Raw genomic sequence first — 18954 nt, 5'->3', positions numbered from 1 at the left:
CTATTGATAACCAGGTCACCCATAATTGATGCCAACTAGAGTTTGGAGGGCTGAAGGAAAGGGGGCATCTAAGATTTGTTTCCCCTTCCATTTGCCTGGCTTTTATGCAAATTGCTGATTTATCCAGTAAGTTAAATGCGTGGAAATATCTGAAACTGCATAAGAAAGAAGCCAATCTCTGCTTCTTTGCAGGGGAATTTTTTTCAACCTAACCCTGTGCAAGTCATTGGTGGAGGGAATGGGGAGGAAGAGAAGTAAACACGCTCATGGATAATGGTTGAATGAATGAACAAACAATACTAACTGAGCAACTACTATGGGCCGGATCCTTTATCAGGTGGCTTACAAGTTTTTAACCCTCAGAGTAAGATTGCGAGTAGATAGAAAAATGCTAAGTCGCAGATGAGGCAACTATGCCTCAGAGAGGCGAAATAACTTGGCTTGGGTCTCTCAAGGCTTGATTCAGCTACAGATCCACATCATTCTTAGATCTACTACGTAGACCCAGATGCATTGGGAAATTTGCAGTTCTTTGCTGTTGGTGTGCTTTCCAAAATTCTGATGACTCAGAGGCTTTGGCAGGACACCATCCTGTCTTCAGAGGTGGGGAAACTAAGCCAAGATGACTCGTCTGGGTGAGCTCTCCGTGACAGCTCTGGAGAAGCACATGTGGCCTTACATGTACAGGCTCCCTTCACTAAGTTAGTCGCCTTTATTTGAAGTCAAATGCCTTTATCTGAATTGACAGCAGGTTTCTGATCACATGTTACGGAGTCTGTCTCTAGGAGCAAACGTGGGTGAGCTCCTCCGTTTCCCTCTGGTGAATGCCTGGTGACTCTGGGTGCCAGAACCACAAAGTCTGACTCAGCCTAATGCAATGCGACAGCTAACATCCAAGAGGAGACATTCAAAGGAGAAAACGGCACCTCTCTGCTGTCTCCCACATTCCCCATTTTTACAGCACGCGCACCGCCAGCCCCGTGAGCAATGGATTTTGGTTTATTTAAAGTATACTCGATTTACAGTGCTGTGTTAATTTCAGGTGTACAGCAAAGTACATCGGTTATACATGGTCTTTTTCCGACCCTTTTCCCTTATAGGTTATTACAAAATATTAAGTAAATTTCCCTGTGCTAAACAGTAGGTCGTTGCAATGGACTTTTTAATGAACTAGGTATTGCCCCTTGGAAAGGTCACGTCTGCATTGGCAAACTTTGCCCTCTGTTCCCTGCTATGGATTGGCGGAGCAGAAGAGAAAAGAACCCAAGGTTAGTGTATATTTGGTCCCTCCGATACGACATGGGAAGGGGCTGAGAAGGGAGACGGTCCAGGCCACGGGTACTGAGGTGGGGGAGGGGGCAGAGGGCTGGGTTCAGTGCCCCAGATGTTGGTGTCGGCTCTCAGCTGATGTCCGGCAGTCTGATGGAGTCGGGACTGATTCTGTCGGGTGCCAGAGCCATGCCCACTCCAGCCTGTAATCGACTGAGGTAACCTTGACAGCGCGAACAATGAACGACACATCGTTTTCCTGAGGATGCACCGGTCCACGGAAAGATCTCTGCCAAATCTCATTCCCTTGCCAAGGCTTCCAGGTGTTTCTTTGTGTTTGCGCGGAGAACTAACATCATTTTTTCCTCCAGTTCGGAAGAGGTGGTCCAAAGTGTTTAAGCGACAGTAGTTGCAACATGTCAGAGTGGGAATTTATTATCTCAGCCCCAATAGGTCTTAATAAGCCTTACACAACTGTTTAGGCATTTATTCTATTAACGGCTGTTCATTCTGGTGGCTTCACCTGAATATTCATGATCTTCCTATCCCCAGAGCTTCAGCAGAGCAGCTGTTTGAAACCCGCAGCAAATGTTCAAGAGAGTTCCACAAATATAAACAGCCTCACAGCTGAGTGTTCCAGCCGCGGCCTCGCGGAGGCGAGCCATGAAACATTTATGTCAAGTGGTTTTTGGAGGGCGGTGTTTACAAAACTGAAATAGTCCTTCCCTTTGGGGGAGCCCTGCACCCTAACTGGGACCTGGCCTCGCAGACAAAGGGTCTAGGAGAGCCCGCACATTCACGAGATAAACAGACAACCGAGAGAGCCACCTCCTTCCTTGCCCCCGCCTATCCTGTGAACATCTGCATAAATTCTAACTGGGAGGGCAGCTAGAGCCGCCTGGAGGATGAGGCGAGGGCCAGACGTGCAGTGCACACTTCGGGGAGCCTTGCTGAGTTGGTTGGTTGGTTGGTCGTGGAAAGAATGAGGCGGTTTGTACAGGGAATCGTTTTAGCATAAAAATCTCAAGTGAGAAAGGCTTGGTGGTGGTTTTCCAAAGGGATACAACTAGGAATGACAGGGTTAAATTACCAAGAGGAGGATCTGACACGAAATTTAGTGAGATCTCCCGCTTGAGCCTATGTCTTGCGCCTCTTCGAGTCAGAACGCAAAGTAGACAAGGATCAGGCCCATCTTTCTGACTGAACAAATCTCTCCCTTGGGCAAGTCACTTAACCACCTTGAGCCTCACCTTCTTCACTTGTAAATCGAGGGGGGAGATGAGGTGTCAAAGAGATGATTGTGTGACAGCATTTTATAAACCGCTAAGATAGTAGTGTTTTGAAAACGCATGCCTCTTGTCCTTAACTTACCTAAAGAAGGTTTTTAAGAATGAGTCTGAAAGCATAAGGCTAAAGATGAATAAGCGTATTTTCTAGCCTTTTTGTGGGAAACTAAGGTCACCTCGACCAGTAATGACTGTAGGGTGAGCAAGGACATGCTCTTTGTAGGAGGAGATAGAACCTGGGTTTTGGAGTCATACTGACCTGGGTTCAAATCCCAGCAGGACTGCTGGAATTGGAGCAAATCTCTTAGCTTTTCGGAGTCTCAGTTCCTTCATCTGTAAAATGTGAAGCGTATCTAACTTGCATTTCTGAGCCAAGGTTCAAGGCGCTGTGACACACAGCACGGTGCCAGGCACAGCACTCACCAAAGGCAGGTGCCTTCTCTCCCCTTTTGCCCCTGGAACTCAGCGGGCTCGCAGCCCCCAGCAATCTGCCCTCAGCCCCTCCCCCTGAGCTGTGGGGATTTCGGATCCTGTATGTGGATGGATGGACAGAAGAGCCCCCCACCCCCAACCAGTGACTGCTCTGGCCAGCATTCCACTCCCACAAGCCAAGAATCTGAAGCCAGGAGCCGAGCAGGAGAAAGGATTCTGTCTCCTCCTTGTTTCTTCAGTGGCCCAGCAGACCGGTTCTTTATTTGGGAACTCCATGAGCTGGAAGGGAAGAGAGGTGACGGCTTTACTGCCATTTTCTTCCAGGAGGAGAAAATAAACCAAATCTTCTCAAGGAAGTTAATCGTCCTTTGCCATGTGCCTTCCTCTGTGCTTTTCCAGTACTTACCACAGGCATTGCCACCCTCGATTTTTTTTTTTTTTTTAATCCATTTCCCTCGGTAGATGAATGCGTCTCAACCGTTTGTAAAGGGCGTCTTTGGAGTCATGTAAAAACCTCAAGTCTTCCTTTCGTGGTCTCTGGAATTCAAAATAAAAGAAAAATTGGAGTTCTCATTGCGGCTCAGCGGGTTACAAACCCAACTAGTATCCATGAGGATGTGGGTTTGATGCCTGGCCTCACTCAGTGGGTTAAGGATTCAGCATTGCTGTGGCTGTGGTGTAGGCTGGCAGCTGTAGCTCCAATTTAACCCCTAGCGTGGGAACCTCCATATGCCAAGGTTGCGGCCCTGAAAAAAGCAAAAAAAAAAAAAAAAAAAACAAAAACAAAAAACAATAACAACAGCAAAAAAGAGCTCATGACCTGCTCTTTTGCTGACAAGTGGCAGAGCTGGGACTCAAACCCAGGCCTTCTGTTTTCAAGTCTTCTCACGTCTCGCCATAATTTATTATCTTCTGCCACCCCAAATGCAGACACGGAGTTACTTTCAGAGGTCCATACCTTTTGGTGTGCTGTGGACCCTCTGAACCATCTGGTAAAGCCTATAAATCTCTTCTCAGGATAATTTTTTAATGCATATAAAGGACATCAAAGATATTAAAATATTGAAATATAATCATCAAAATATTTAAAATGCTGCAGTACTATAAATGCTCCTTTATTAATACATCAAAAAGTCAGCTCTGTTGGAGGACTAATAATTACCAGAAATTCAAAGGTGGGAATATTTACAAATGTGACAGTGACTTGCTGCTAAGCATAACTAATAAAAATGATAAATTTCAGTTATAGATTGGTGAACATAAAGATGTAATTTTTCCCACCCAGAGTCAGAGATCCCTGAATAATATCCATGGACCTTGGTTAAGAGCCTCAAGAAATGTTCCCAGGAGTTCCCATCATGGCACAGTGGTTAACGAATCTGACTAGGAACCGTGAGGTGGCGGGTTCAATCCCTGACCTTGCTCAGGGGGTTAAGATCCGGCATTGCTGTGAGCTGTGGTGTAGGTTGCAGACGCGGCTGGGATCCCACGTTGCTATGGCTCTGGTGTAGGCCGGTGGCGACAGCTCCGATTCGACCCCTAGCCTGGGAACCTCCATATGCCAGGGAGCGGCCCTAGAAAAAGCAAAAAGCCAAAGAAAGAAAAAGAAAAGAAAAGAAATGTTTCCCAAAAATGTTTGGCCCCACCTGCGGCATGTAGAAGTTCCCAGGCTGCGGATTTAACCCATGCCACAGCAGAGACCCAAGCTACTGCAGTGACAGCCCCAGATATTCCTTAATCCTCTGCGCCACCAGAGAAATCCCAAGAAATGTTTCAAATCTGAGATAACCTATAAAAGTGATTTCTAAGCTATTTAGGAATGGGGTCCTTTTTTCAAAGGAAATAAGAGATAAGAAGGAGAATTTCTTTTTTTCTCTTTTTTTTTAATTCAAGTATAGTTGATTTACTATGTTGTCCAATTTCTGCTGTACAGTAAAGTGACTCAGCCATACACACACACACACACACACACACACACATATATATATACACATTTTTTATGTATTATTTTCCATCATGGTCTGTCCCAGGAGATTGGCTATAGTTCCCTGTGCTGTTCAAAGCAGAAGGATTCTGATTGAGGCAGAGTATGGAGAACTTGGAGACTCACCCCTGGGTCTCCTTGTCACAAACCTTAGGCACCCCCAATGGAGTAGGCTCATGAGGGATCACCTCAGAATCCCGGAGCAACTCCGCAGAAAATACTTTGCCGTCATGTCTCAACACATGCTGGCACTGCTCACCTTTCTCAAGGCAGAGGTCTGGAAGGTTTTCGTGGTGGTAACAGCCCTTTCCAGAAAGCACACTTGCCATCCCACTCTCAGGAAAGCCAGTTTTAAGGGAAAGTTACGGAGCAACCATGGGTCTCCAGGAATATTCCAGAGGTAGCATTGTTCATACACAGGCTGTTCTCAGTGAACAGTAACGGATTCAAGCTAATAAGGAAATAATCCATTCTCAGCAGATGAAAGAAGGGGGATCAGAAAGGTAACTTGAGCTGAGGGTAATAGCGGTGCCAAAAACTTATAATGGAAACTATCTAAAGAATCCACGTCTCTTTGTTAGATATGAATGATTTCTTTTTTCTGGTGAAAAGTGTATGAAGAACTTGAGAAGAAGGGCCTGAGTGGATTTTATGAAACAACCTCTGTCTAGGGAAGAAGGGCTTGGGGTAAGGTTGCAGCTCCTCTGTATCCTTAGGTTACGTAACAGGGAGGGAGTTGAAAGATGGTCCAGCCACCACAATATGATGTGCTCTGTCTTTGAACTCTTCCCTCTGGGGTTTAACTGTAAGTTCATACATGTTTCCTTGAAATACTGCTCTCACTAGGTATGTGGTGTACAGCAGGGACAGAAACAAACTTAAGAAAGAATTCTATGAGAGATGGTACACTCGGCTGGTATTCCCCACTCGGTACCAAAACCTTTACTGTAATCAGAAAGATTCCATGAGACACCAACATCCAATGCTTTCACTGACATGTGGACTCTGAAAAAAGGACAGACTGAACTTCTTTGCAGAACAGACGCTGACTCACAGACATTGAAAAACTTATGGTCCCCGGAGGAGACACTTTGGGGGGTAGGGGGATGTGCTTGGATTGTGGGATGGAAATCCTGTGAAATTGGACTGTGATAATCACTATACAACTACAGATGTGATAAATTCATTTGAGTAATAAAAAAAAGGAAGATTCCATCTACTTGAGATACCTCTCTACAACAATGCTTTAAAGTTTTTAAAATAGGAATTTTAAAAAAATGAATTTTACTGAAAATGTCTAATCCCATCCTAAAAAAAGAATTAGAATCTGGAGTTCCTGTTGTGGCTCAGTGGAAACCAATCTGACTAGTATCCAGAGGATGCAGTTTCAATCCCTGGCGTTGATTAGTGGGTTAAGGATCTGGCGTTGCCGTGAGCTGTGGTGTAGGTAGCACATGAGACCATGTGACTGTGGCTGTGGTATAGGCCAGCAGCTGTAGCTCTGATTTGACCCCTAGCCTGGGAGCCTTCATATGCCTCAAGTGAGGGCTTAAAAAGACAAAAACCAAAAAAACTAGAATCTTTTGGCACCATTACCAAAATGCAAAGAACTATAAAAGATTTTGTAGGCTATGATATCAGTTAATCATTCCTTTTATTCATTCATTCACTTAATAATTCAGAAACTATTTATTGAGTGGTATTTATGGTTGATTGACTGAACTAGGTCCCAGAAATATGCTGGATAATATGATCATTACTCCTCAAGGAACACATATTCTAGAGGGGAGATAGGCTTCAAACCAATATTTATTCAATTCTTTCTGAAAACTGATTTTTCAGTCTTCAGTATGACTAAGAATGATCCAGGAAGCTTGTAAAATATATCTATTCCTAGGAGTTCCCTTGTGGCTCAGTAGGTTAAGTATCTAGCACTGTCACTTCTGTGGCTCTGGTTACAGCTGTGGTTCAGGCTTGACTCTTTGCCGAGGAACTTCCACATTCCATGGGTGCTGTAGAAAAAAAAAATTCTCCTAATTCTGCAAACCTGAAGTGAGGCTGAGAAATTCACATTTTTAATGAGCTCCACAGTGAGTCTCGTGTGGATGGTTGGTGAGCCAGGCTTTGAAAAATGCTGCAATTAATAAGCCTAAGGTACTGGCTGTCTCTCCTGCCCACCACACTCTCATTCCAGACTCTTCACACGGGAATGCCCATTTCTTCCTTCAAAGCCCTTCCTAATAAGCCCTGGTCTTCCTCCACATACTTTCTTAAGAGCTCAGCCTTTGTAAACACCAGGCACCAATTGTTAAATAATTTATTTCTGGGGAAAACTCTGATTCCCTCCAACACACTCGGTATTTTACTGCAGCTCCCTGTCTCTCTAACCTGAAGCATCTGTCCCTCTATTTGTAGGCAGCTGCACTGTTTCTACTCTCTGAGATTTTGTGGCAGGAGGAGGATTTCACACCCCACTGGGCAGGAAGAGTCAAGTGCTTGCAAGGCACTTGGATCCTTCCAACACTATTAAATAGCCCGCCTCACCCAGCATTATCAGAGGACATGACTCTTTGACTTTCTCATGCCTCAAAGCACAAATGCACACGCACACACACGCATACACATTCATGTGTGTAAAAATAGGTTTGCATATAAAATCTGTCTAAATAAAATCTGCCATTTCCATGGTGTCATCAAGAAGTATTACTCTTCGAGGTCTCAGTTATCAGTCCAATACAGCTAGTAAGCCATGCAAGAATTTACTCCAATCAATTCTGTTTTCATAGAGGCACAACAAAGTAAAGAACTCCAGTCTCGGAGTTCCCATTGTGGCTCAGTGGAAATGAACCTGACTAGTATCCATGAGGACACAGGTTCTATCCCTGCCCTTGCTCAGTGGGTTAAGGATCCAGTGTTGCCGTGAGCTGTGGTGTGGGGTCGAGGATGTGGCTCAGATCTGGTTTTGCTGTGGCTGTGGCATAGGCTGGCCGCTACAACTCCTATTCAACCCCTAGACTGGGAACCTCCATATGCCGTGGGTGTGGCCCCAAAAAAGGAAAAAAAGAAAGAAAGAACTCCAAACTCCAAGTGCAATGGCCCTTCCTCTTCCCATAAATGAGTTAGGATCATCCTTGACATGACACCATGCCTGGACCATACTGGGACTCGGCCCATGACTCCAACAAATTAAAGCAAGACTGGCTTTTATCTTCCCCCAAAGCACAAATTGTTGCTGCATAATAATCTCTGAATCAATTAACGATATCCCAGTGGATTCTAAGCATAATACTTTTTAAAGTTAATCCTTATATTTTTTATTTCTTCTTAATATGGTCATATCTTACTAATAAAAAAATTAATTGCTTAGGGCTGAGCGGAATTAGTGAGAAGCGTGAATTATAGATTGTCTTTTCAGAGCAGTTTTGTTACTATAAAATACAGCTAGATTAAGTAAGTGTTGCCAAGTAGAAGGCATGCAGCCCTGCCCTGCTTTAATGAGTAGATAAGAATAATTTGTAATTAGCATACGAAGGCTGCTAAATTGCTTTTTTAAACGTTCTTAGCATAGGAAGCACATGCTTCTGCAACACACATCACAAGAGTTATCCAAAGCTGGCTCTATGAATACTCCGTAAGGGTGTCAGAGCAGATTCAGGCACTGGATAATTTTTTGAAGTCCATTTCAAAACTTCCATAATTCTGTGATCAACTGAATTTAAGATTTCTCCAATGGAGTTCCCGTCATGGCGCAGTGGTTAACGAATCCGACTAGAAACCATGAGGTTGCGGGTTCGGTCCCTGCCCTTGCTCAGTGGGTTAACGATCCGGCGTTGCCATGAGCTGTGGTGTAGGTTGCAGACACGGCTCGGATCCCGCGTTGCTGTGGCTCTGGCATAGGCCGGTGGCTACAGCTCCAATTCGACCCCTAGCCTGGGAACCTCCATATGCCGTGGGAGCGGCCCAAGAAATAGCAAAAAAGACAAAAAAAAAAAAATTTCTCCATTAGGTGAAATTCTTTTATGAATGATCATAAATTCCCAACTAGTGAAACCCAAGTTGATAAATTTTGCTGAATCAAATCACTCTCCTCATTTCCTGATTTTCACAGGAAAGTTAATATTTGGTGCCGTCAAGAGTGTCATGTTCCTGCAGCCTTATTTACAGTAGCCGAGCTATGGAAGCAACCTGAGTGCCCATGATAAAAAAGAGGTGGTATAGACATAAAATGGAATATCACTCAGCCATAAAAAAGAATGACATCTTGTCATTTGTGACAACACAACGCCTAAGGTATTATGCGATGCAAAATAAGTCAGAGAAAGAAAACACTCTATGACTCCAATTATAGGTGGAATCTAAAAAAGAAAACAATGAACAAACATAAAATAGAAACAGACTCATAGACACCGAAAGCAAAGTACTGGTTACCAGATGGAAGCAGGGTGGGAAGATGAGCGAATGGGTGAGGTAGATTAAGAGGTACAAACTTCCGGTTAAAAATTAAATGTCATAAGAATGTAATGTACACTGCAGGGAATATAATCAGTAACACCATAATAACTATGTATGGTGGTCATTTTGTAATGTGTAAAAACATCAAATCACTCTATTGTTCTCCTGAAATTAATATAACATTGTAAGTCAATGTACATCAATTTTTTCCGAAAAGAAATAAAATAAATCAGTTAATAAAATTGAAATTTTTAAAAGAGCCATGTTCAGGGGTTTCAGTTTATAACTGAAAACAAAAAAAGGAGAAAACTGCCCTTGAGATGGAAAGCAGCCCAATAATAAAACTAGCAATTGACATAATATACTATTTACTTCCAAATGTACGGTATTTTTTGCATTCACAGCTATTCTAGAGAATAAGTCAGAATAGTTATGATTGATAACACCATGTTAAAGAGAACCCAAGAGTTTGTGAGTTCTTACAAGATTGGAATTCAGGCCTTCTCAGTCTAGAGTCTACCTGGTATGTAACAGAAACTCAGTATTTATTGATTTAATGAATGAACAAATTGATCACCAATCAATAAATTAAAACAATTAGGGATAATTTATCTAATTGCAAGAAAGCACTGGCAGGGAAAGCAAGCCAATCATTCAAATACTAAGCATCGTTCAGATACTTAGGAAAACAGGATTCCTGTCAGGATACATAGCCAGGGCTGTCTCCATCACTACAGGGCCTGGTGCAAAATGAAAACCAGGGCCCCTTATTCAAAAAGCATTAAGAATTTTAAGACAATGCCAACAAAGATTAAACCAAGCACAGAGCCCTTCTAAGAATGGGGCTCTGTGCCACTATGCAGATCACACATCCCTGGAAGCCAGCCCTGACCATAACATTTGAAAGCATCCTGTGCTGGTTCTTGGTGGGAATGACAGCGTTCTGTAGACGGCATTTCAGATATTGGTGGGTGGGGAAGTTCTGGGATGGGGCAATGTTTGGAGACCCTGCTGGTAGGTGGTGGGCGTAGATCAAAGACGCTAGAGTGCTTCAGTGTCAGAGGTAGCCCAGCACTATGAAGAACCTTCCTGCTTCCCCAAAAAAAATGTTTGAAAGCCCCACCAGATATTCACATAAGTGAAAAGCTTCTCCGAGCTTAAGAAATACCTTTGTTTTATGTATCCTGAATTTTCTAGGATGTGACCATTCTATCAATTCTGGAAAAATGGTATGCTGCTTGCTTAGAACTTTTATCATTAAAAATAGTTACATGTGGAGTTCCCGTCGTGGCGCAGTAGGTTTAGGACCCAACGTTGTCCCTATGAGGATAAAGGTTTGATCGAAAGCCTAGCTCGGTGGGTTAAAGATCCATTGTTGCTGTGTCTGTGGTGTAGGGCGCAGCTGCAGCTCTGATTCGACCCCTGACCCAGGGAATTTCCATATGCTACCGGTTCAGCCCTAAAAAGGATAAAAACAGTTCCATGATGACAGCAGCAAGTCACTGAAACTGATTCTTGTGGAAGTACAAGCATCTGACTCTTGCGTTAGGCCTTCGAGTGGGAGCCCAGCCATGCTTCTATATTTAAAAAAAAAAAAAAAATGTTATTTTATCATCCATGATTTTTCTTTTATATTACAGTTAGAACACTATTTTTTTTAATTGATTGGATGTAGGTTATACTATGGGTGCATTTCATCATATGTTGGCAAAAGGGGAGTTCAAAATATTTGTCACATAAAGTGGCTTTAGGTATGAAAGCTTTGAGAACCACAGGCTTAGAGGCATAAGGTTACCAAATGCTTCAGCTGGAAGGAATTTAGGGGATATTCTTCTTCAATGACCAATAAGGAAATTAAGGCTGAAATTGATTATAAATCTTGCCTAAATTTACCCAGCAGTTATTGGCAATGCCAGGCCTTGAACCTATGCTAATTCCCAGGACTATATAAAGTAACTAACACCTTCCTTCTTTCCTTCTTCTTTTCCTTTCTTCCTTTCCTGCCTTCCTGCCTTCCTACTTTCCTTCTAACAAACACAGCTGAACTCTGTGTGCCAGGCTTCAAGGTGGGTCATGATGATTCAGAGATGACTAAGACACATTACCTGCCCTTAAGGAGACCACAGACTGGCCAGCATACAGGAGAGAACCCAAATATGGTGCAACATGCTTTAGAGTAGACTTCTGTTCAAAACATTGCAAGGGGCAAATGACTTCCTCGGGGAATTGAGGGCTTCCCAGCAAAGGTGGATTTGAGCGTTGAGGGGGGAGAAAGGCTTTACTCTGCAGAGACAAGATAGCTTTCATTCTAAGCAGTTGCACAGCATGAACAAAGACACAACGACCAAAATGAGGTCATTTGTTGTGAGATATATATATATACATATACGTATATCTATTATACGTGATCAGTTATATATATATTACATATATATCAAATATGTAATGGAATACTACTCAGCCATGAAAAGAGTGAGATAATGCCATCTGTAGTAGCATGGATGGACCTAGAGATTATCATACTAAGTGAAATAAGACAAAGAAAGACAAATACCATGTGATATCACTTATACGTAAAATCTAAAATATGATACATGTGAACTTATTTACAAAACAGAAACCAACTCACAGACAGAAAACAAACTCACAGACAGAAATCAAATTTATGGTTCCCAAAAAGGAAGAGGGGATGGAGGGTGTGTATATCCAGATTCATATATATATGAATCTCTCTCACACATACACACACATAACTGAATCACTTTGCTGTACACCAGAAACTAGCACAACATTATAAGTCAACAATAGTTCAGTTAAAAAAAAAAAAAAACCATCTATAATCAGGTATTGACTGTCCCCTTCCCTTTCCAGAAGCACAAGGTTGTTCATTATCCTGCCAAACATAGCCGAGCAGAGGACAAGCAGAGAGCAGGGCTGGCTCAGAGGACTCGAGACTCCTCGAGGTCGCTGGGGAGAGAGGAAACGTAGGGGGAGGTCTCCGCACCGCTTGGTGGGTAACCAGGGCCTGGTGAGCGTCAGGAGTTCTGTGGGCACTGGCCTGAGTGCAAGCTAAGAAAAGAGCTCGCTGATTGCCGAGGTGATTAAGAGGTCACCTTATTGATTCTCACCTAGCTGGGAACGGACCTCAATAACCAACATCAAGTGCTTTAATAAGAGCAAAGGAAAGATTTACTGGATGCGAGTGCTTTTCATTAGAGAGGACCGAGGGGAAATAAAACATGCTGACCCACCAGCGAGGGGCCATGGCATGGCTCCCAGCCTGGTGACTGCCAACCAGACAGGAAAGCAAGAGGAAGTCAAATGAGACAGCCCCTGGGCTCGTGCTTATCAGAAGTGTTAGAAAAGAATTTCCCCAGATTGCCAGATTGCCTGCTTCCTCTCTTCTCTTCCTCTCTGCACTGCGAACCCTGCCACCCGGGCAGCTGGGACAAGGCGGCTGCCACTTACAGAGTCCCAAACTAGGCACCGGCTCAGCCCCTTGTGTGCACTATTTGTAGTCCTCGCCTCAACTCAACAAGGGATGTGTAATTTTCTCCATATTATAAGGGAGGCAACTAAAACTAATGAAGTGACTCAAATGATGGGGCTAGGGTTAGAACCCGGGTCTCTCTGGCACCAAAGCCCACGCTTAAAATTTTTCTCTTGGAAATAGGGTTTGTCAGGAATCTACTTTCCTCTCAAGGTTTTGAGCTGAATCCACTCTACTCCATATAAACTGACCAAATTTTAATTTTTATTGAGCAATTGCTGTATGTCAGATACCAATAAAATATTACACCCTTTGGTCTTTACAACCAGCTTGGGGGTTGCCCTACTGTTATTATCCCCATTATAGAGAAGGGTTAACTGAGGCTGGGCGAGTTCCCAGTTAGCATGTAGCAAAGTGAGACCTTGAGCACAACATTCTCAGATTCCAGATCCCAAGCTCTGACATCCCAGATGTTCCCTGAAGAAAGAATAAATGAAAGTTATAGATGAACAACCTAAGTTGACCTAGAAAAAACTCAAGGAATGTATCCATCTGTTCAAATACTCAACAAATATTTACTGAGCTCTTACTTATCTCAAGCATTTTTCTAAGCCAAGAGATACAGAAATAATCATGGGAATAACATTCTTGGGTGGGGGGCAGCTTACTATAAATGGGGAACAAATAAGATAAACAAGAAAAGTCCTGAGAGAGGTGAGGACAAGAGAGAAAATAAAATAGGGCATGGTGGATGGGTCTTACCACCATTGGGTGGTCAGATAGGTGTCATCCGAGAAAGTGGTTTATAAGTTTAGGCTTCAGTGCCAAGAAAGTTCTAACCATGCAAAAGTCTAGTTGAAAAGGATTCCAAGCAGGTGAAATAATGCAGAGACCATAAAACAGAAGGGAACTTGGCACGTCCATGGAAGAGGGGGAGGGGGGTTGGACAAGAGATTGTCTGATGGGAGGAGTAGCTGGGCCTCCTCAGGGCTGCCAGGCCATCATAGGAACTGGATTTTATTCTAAGAAGGAGCAGGAGATATGGAAGGGTGTTAAGTGTTTAAAATTATTTGCGTCTTCTAAAAAATAAAAATAAAGTTTAAATTAACAAATTTTTTAAAAAAGAGTAGACTACAGATATTCCTTTGGATGAACATGAGAAACAACCTGGAGTAGATTATAGTGGCAGGAAGTTACTATTCGAATTATTTTTTAGCAACTCTTTGAAGGTTTTGTGCACTAGAAGCCATTTCATTAAAAAAAAAAATCTTAGAGTCTTGACTCGTGAAAAAAAGGATTTGCATCTTCAAAATATAATTTTGGCTGCTGTTTGGAGGAGACAAGAGAGGATTTAAGGAGACAAGTGGGGAGGCCACGGCTGGAGTCCTACCAGAGTTGAAACATGGTCCAGATTCAGTATAAACAGGAGACATAAAGAAGTGGACACATCCTGAATATATTTGGAGAGAAGAGCTGGCCTTGGCAGTCACCCGCACGTTCCCACACTGACAAGCGCTGCTACTTTCTTGACACCCAGAAGGGTGCCCCTGCCTCCAACTCTTGCTGTGTTTTGACTGGCTTTTGCCAAGCTGGACTCTGAAAACCGAAACAACAGAAAGGGATGCCATCATCGCCTCTGCTCACCCCAGGAGAGGGTTTGATGAGGTCTCACCAAAAAACAACGCCTGCCAGGAAGCCAAACAGCTCCCCTGACCACTGCTCACGGTGGCCCAGACAGAAAGGAAAACCACTCGTGGAGGACTTGCTGCTTTTCTAAACTGGCCCCAGGGATGGATTGTCTTGTTTGCCGTGGTCAAAATGTCAGTCGTTTCAGAAGAAATAGAAAATGAGGTGAACAAGAAGAAACCTGAGGTCATCTCATCTATCTGAAAGCAACTAGGCAGCATTCCCATTGTGGTTCAGCAGTTTAAGAACCCAACATAGGAGTTCCCGTCGTGGCGCAGTGGTTAACGAATCCGACTAGGAACCATGAGGTTGCGGGTTCGGTCCCTGCCCTTGCTCAGTGGGTTAACGATCTGGCGTCGCCGTGAGCTGTGGTGTAGGTTGCAGATGCGGCTCGGATCCCGCGTTGCTGTGTCTCTGGCATAGGCCAGCGGCTACAGCTCCGATTAGACCCCTAGCCTGGGAATCTCCATATGCCGCGGGAGTGGCCCAAAGAAATAGCAAAAAGACAAAAAAAATAATAATAATAAAATAAAAATAAATAAAACCCAACATAGTGTCCATGAGGGTTCAGGTTCCATCCCTGGCCTCGGTGAGTTAAGGATCTGGCATGAGTACAAGCTGCAGAGTAGGTCACAGATGTGGCTCAGATGCAGTGTGGCTGTGGCTGTGGTGTAGGCCGGCAGCTGCAGCTCGGATTCAACCCTTACCTGAGCACTTCCATATGCCATGGGTGTGGCCCTAAAAAGAAAAAGAAAACAAAAAAAAAAAAGCAACTAGGAAATGCCGGTTTTCCTCAGGGCCCTTCCAGTGAAAATATTGAGGAAGGCCTGTCCACCACCAACAGGTTTAAGTGCACATTCTAGAAATCAAGAGAAATTCATCTGAAGGATAACGAAGAATGTGACAGGCAGCATTTCTCTCTGTCACATTCTCTAGGGGGGAAAGACAGCCGGTGACAGGCAATTGTCTGCAGGTCTGACTCCAGGAGACAGAAGGTTGGGCACAAGGTGAACTGTCAGGAGAAAAGGAAAAAATCAAGGGAACCCTAAAGAAGATGGGCCTTGTACATAATTGATTTGACAGAGCACTGCCCACCCCATCATTGCAGCTGAAATACGGCCACTCTCCCATATGGGAGTCTATTTGTGTTTAGGACACCAGACTCCATATATTAAGGAAAAGCTTTGAGCGAGAAAGAAAACATGGCTGTCAGTCTGCGCTAGTGGTTTTGGAAACCCAGACACGGTGCCAGAGCATCAGCAGTAAAAAGGACGTAGACCAACTCTAGCCCAAATCAAAAGGAAATTTATTCAGCACACCAGGGACAGGAGTAAGGGGCTTATAACAACGGTCCCTCCCGACTTTCAGATGCTTAGTTGTATTTGGAGGCGTTCCCATTGTGGCTTAGCCCTAATGAACCTGACTAGTATCTGAGGACACTAGTTCAATCCCGCTTTGTGGATTAAGGATCCAGCGTTACTGTGGTGCAGGTCGTAGACATGGCTCTGATCCCGAGTTGCTGTGGCTGTGTCATAGGCTGGCAGCTGCAGCTCCAATTCGACCCCTAGCCTGGGAACTTCCATATGCTTCAGGTATGGCCCTAAAAAGAAAAAAAATTGCATTCAGAGAAAAATGCCAGCCACTCTGGGGAACCTCACCCAGAGTGGTTCTAGAAGTATCCTCAGCTACTTGGGTTTGCTTTCTCCCTAAGCGTAAGACACAAGACATTCGTCGCTTCATCCATAGATATTTATTTAGTGTCTACCATTTGTTCATCCTTCTGCCAGGAACAGTATTAAACAAAGACAGCATGCCATCCTTGCCCTCTTGAATTTTATAATCCAGTCCATTCTCAGGCCTTTCTAGATATGGAGCATGTCTGTGGTGAAGGGTTGGATTCAGTTTAACAAACCGGTATTGAGCTCATATTCTGAGCAAAGTAATATAAGGACAACGTAAGATTTATTCATTCCACAAATATTAAGAAAACAACATGTGTGCTATACTAGATGAGCTGTTTGGGGAGACACGTTGTTGATTCAGATCTAGACAACTGCCCCAGGGTACCTGCTGTGTGCGAGCCATGAGAAGACTTGACTCATACATACATAGATAATTGGCTGCAGATAAATGTTAAGAAATGATAAATATCCTTGAAAAAGAGAAGTGCAGATAAGGAACTTTCACAGGAAGGATGACGGGACGACCAACCCTGAGAGATGCCCAAAATCTAGCCAATCTCCTAATTCATTCACTCATTCATTCATTCACTCGATAAATACAACTTAATTCTTGCCACAGGCCAGATATTTTTAAGGTGTGGGCTGAAAATCAGATGAGAAAGGAGAGGGATGCCAGTTTCCGGGAATAAACACCTTAACAAATACCTCCTAGATACGTGGTGGGAAATAGGAGGGAACTTCCAAGCTGGCTTGTGGTGGGAGACAGGAAAGGAAGGTTTAACCAAGTAGATGGGCTTCTGTTGGGTGAAAAGAAGAGTGAGCATCTCAGGAGAAAGAGGAGGAGAGACACAGCACTCCAGGCAGAGCAATTACTAAATCTCTCCAATGAGGGAGCAGAGGGTGCACAGGAGGTGGGGAAGCAAGGAGGGAGGCAGAGGGCAGAGCATGAGGGGACTCTGCAGGTCGCCCAGTGAAACAGGAGGGGAGGTGACAGCAGAGGGGTGGAGCAGGGTGGTCTCGGAGGACTGGAATGACAGGTTATCCTCTGGGAGGCTGCTTTGAAAATGTGAGAACATATTAAGAAAGAACAAGAAAGGAGTTCCCGCTGTGGCTCAGTGGGTTAAGGACCCAACGTGGCAGGCAGGTTCAATCCCTGGCCTCACTCAGTGGGTTAAGGAGCCGGCATAGCCACAAACTATGACGTATGTCACAGATGCAGCTCGGCTCTGGCATTACTGTGCCTGTGGCGTAGGCCAGCAGCTGTAGCTCCGATTCGATTCCTAGCCCGGTAACTTCCATAGGGTGCAGCCCTAAGAAAAAGCAAAATAAATATATAAATATGTGTAACATACAGCATTATTGACTCTAAGTACCACGTTGTACAGCAGATCTCTCGTACTTACCTCTCCTGCTTAACTGAAACTTTATGCCCCCTGATTAGTGAGTCGTTTTTTCCACCTCCCCCAACCCCTGGCAACCACGGGTCACTCTTTGATTCTATGAATTTGATTGTTTTCTGATACTTTGTGTAAGGGAAATGCTACAAAATTTGTCTTCTGTGACTGGCTTATTTCACTTAGCATAACGTCCCCAAGCTTCCTCTATGTTATCCCACATGGCAGGATTTCCTTCTTTTTTGAGGCTGAGTAATATTCCATTGTATATACATATAAACCACATGTTCTTTATGTATTCATCCGTCAATGGACATTTATGTGGTTTCCACATCTTGGCTGTTGTGAACGAGGCTGCAGTGAATGCAGGAGTGTTACTATCTCTTTGAGGTCCTGAGGTCAATTCTTTTGCATAAATACCCAGAAGAGGGGTTGCTGGATCATATGGTATTTCTGTTTTTAATTTTTGGAGGAGACTATATTGTTTTCTATGCCAGCCGCACCATTTTCCACTCCTAAGAACAGAGCATGAGGGTTCCAATTTCACCACGTCCTTGTCTGAAGCTCTTTTTGGGTTCTGGAGTGACAGTGTCTCAGACGTTTCTTGGGGGGGTGGGGAGACCACCACCTTCTCACACGGTGCCTGGGTCGAGAGCTGAGCTCACAGTTCCCTGACCTTCCCAGTTTGCCAGCTTGCCCCTTGGATAAAAGCAGGGAATGGCCAGAGGGGTGAATTCACAGCCCTATAGAGCGTGTCTCAAAGCATTTGTCAAAAAAAGAGTTAATGACTGCTTCTCTGCGGGAAGCCGGAAAGAACTGAGTGTTCTGAAGTGTAGAACATTCGCTTTTACGGTAGGTGGTGTTATTGTTACATGTTCATACAGACAGTGCTAATTAACCATCCTAAAGGCCACATCATTAAATTATTTCTCAGCTTAAAATCGGGCAATGTTTAATGCACCCCAGCAATTCAATTATACCTAAAACACTAGCCCGAACACCAGGCATTCTTCTGCCGCTGACCAAGTGCGAGTTGCTCTTAAGAGCAGGTGAGCCTTCAAAAAAGGAAGAAAAATATCTGACAAGCTGCCTCGCTGTCCCTCTCCCTGACACACATTCTAAATACTAAAAACAACCATAATCTTCAAAGAAAATTTAAAATGGACCTTACCTTTGCCAGACAATGAAACGAAGATTCTACTTGATTTTCCTGTATGTGCGGATGTAAGAATCTCCTACAATTGTCTTAAAGATCTCACCTAAAATGTGAAATCCTTGC

The 18954-nt window shown here is 43.8% G+C and overlaps 1 protein-coding gene and 1 long non-coding RNA gene across 7 annotated transcripts in view; one reads left to right on the top strand and one right to left on the bottom strand.

Annotated features, from left to right (window-relative positions):
• The window catches only part of NFIA (nuclear factor I A), a 598742-nt gene that overhangs the window by 85927 nt on the left and 493861 nt on the right, over positions 1 to 18954 (top strand). The gene's annotated exons all lie outside the window — the stretch shown is intronic.
• Positions 984 to 18943, bottom strand: LOC110261418 (uncharacterized). The gene is made up of 3 exons (XR_002345468.2): positions 18847 to 18943; positions 3394 to 3524; positions 984 to 3266 (listed from the first exon to the last, which is right to left on the bottom strand). It is a non-coding gene; the product is annotated as an uncharacterized LOC110261418 (long non-coding RNA).

This window comes from Sus scrofa, chromosome 6 (assembly GCF_054392235.1).
Source record: "Sus scrofa isolate SSC_HxYL_T2T_F1_AM1 chromosome 6, Sscrofa_HxYL_maternal_Yorkshire_Landrace_v2.0, whole genome shotgun sequence".
Lineage (NCBI taxonomy): Eukaryota > Metazoa > Chordata > Mammalia > Artiodactyla > Suidae > Sus > Sus scrofa.
The sequence above is the reverse complement of the archived record's forward strand: the minus strand, read 5'-3'. Positions and strand labels throughout refer to the sequence as shown.